Here is a 1561-nt window from a genome sequence, read left to right as displayed (position 1 = left end):
AGCCCAACTTCGACAACATGCCGATGTTTCCTTTCAACCCACCTATTCTGAATAGGAGTATATGGACAAGACAGATGGACTTTGATCCCAAGCGAACGACAAATCTGAATACTCGATTTAAATTCACCTCATCCATCCATCCATCTGAATAGTCTTAATTGTAGTATTAAATTGATTTCGTACAAAAATCTCAAACTCTTTAAAGGCAGTGAGCACATCGCTTTTCTATTTAAGTGAAAACAACCAAGTAAATCGACTATGATCATCTACAAAAAGAACATAAAACCAAAAGCCATCAGTAGATAAAATGGGTGTTGGACCCAGAAGCATGCGATTCAAAATTCAAAAAGGGAAAATTGTAAAGTTTATCAAATTGACAAGTCTCACAAAATAGAAGTTTATCATTAACTGGAAGTTTGATATTACATTTTTGCAAAACCAACTCTAAACTCTTAAAGAGAATGATGGCCAAGTCTCTTATGAAGCAAGGATTTAGACATCAGTATATGAATAGAAAATACTCTAGAACTCTATAGATCAAGTTTTAAGCCAATCATTCGAATAGTGTTAAGCATCTCCACTCTTTGGTCATTATTTATGAACTGACTAGGTAGCTTTAACTGGTAGATTCCATCTCTAAAGGTTCCTCTCAGCAGCTCGACCGCTAAAATTTTTTCGTTAACAATACATAAATCATAGTGAAACTCAATAAACACTTGATTATCACTTGCTAATTTTGAAACACTAGGTAATTTCTTGGTAATATCAGGAACACAAAGCACATTATTCACCTTGAGATAACCACTATTGTGTTTAAGAACAACATTACTAAGTTTGGCTATACCCAATTTAGAACCATCACCTACCATAACAGTTTCCTTAACTGAGTAATCAATAGAAGATTTCAAAAAATTTCGATTTGCAGTAACATGTTGGATGTACCACTATCAGCATACTAACTTGGATCAACTACAGTCTCAGAAGTTGCTAGGGTTGTGTTTGCCAACATCACAGATGGATTTGAAGTAGAACTCCTAAATTGAAAAGAGAGATTTGATTTAGGTTGAAGATGAGTTTGTTTTGGATTATTGAAATCCTTGTTAAAGCGAAAGAAACATACGTTAATCGTGTGTCGCAATCTCCCACAAGTTTGACAGGTTGGACGATTTGTGGATGAATTGTTCCAACGACCTTTACCACGATTTTGATTTCCCTTTGAATTAAATTTGAGCTCCCAAGAGCTTATTCTGATTTTGTATTGGTGGATTTTGACCAGAATTTTGTACTAAATTCATAGAAGGAAGATTACAAGAAATATTCAAGTTGGACAAACCTGTTTTCATTATCATCCGATACTCCAACCCGGTGTTCATATGACAATAAATCTAACCGCATCTTAGTCCAAGTGACTCCATATTTTCCCTGAAGTGTAACGACGTGATTGTACTCCTCATCTAAGCTAGTGAGTACTTGTAAAATCAAATCGTTAACAAGGACAAGGCTAGCTGCTAGGGCTAGTCCATCAAAATACTTCTTCATAGTGGATAGGTACTCTTCCATT

General features: G+C 35.2%; 1 long non-coding RNA gene across 1 annotated transcript; it reads right to left on the bottom strand.

Moving 5' to 3' along the window:
* Nucleotides 1-373: 373 nt before the first annotated feature.
* LOC150036752 (uncharacterized) lies at nucleotides 374-1555 on the bottom strand. The gene is made up of 2 exons (XR_016529391.1): nucleotides 1121-1555; nucleotides 374-1034 (listed from the first exon to the last, which is right to left on the bottom strand). It is a non-coding gene; the product is annotated as an uncharacterized LOC150036752 (long non-coding RNA).
* Between the last annotated feature and the right edge of the window lie 6 nt (nucleotides 1556-1561).

The sequence above is a fragment of the Benincasa hispida genome, chromosome 4 (assembly GCF_027475165.1).
Source record: "Benincasa hispida cultivar pf3 chromosome 4, pf3_genome.v1.1, whole genome shotgun sequence".
NCBI lineage: Eukaryota > Viridiplantae > Streptophyta > Magnoliopsida > Cucurbitales > Cucurbitaceae > Benincasa > Benincasa hispida.
Note: the sequence above shows the minus strand (reverse complement) of the source record. Positions and strands in the feature narration are given on the sequence as shown.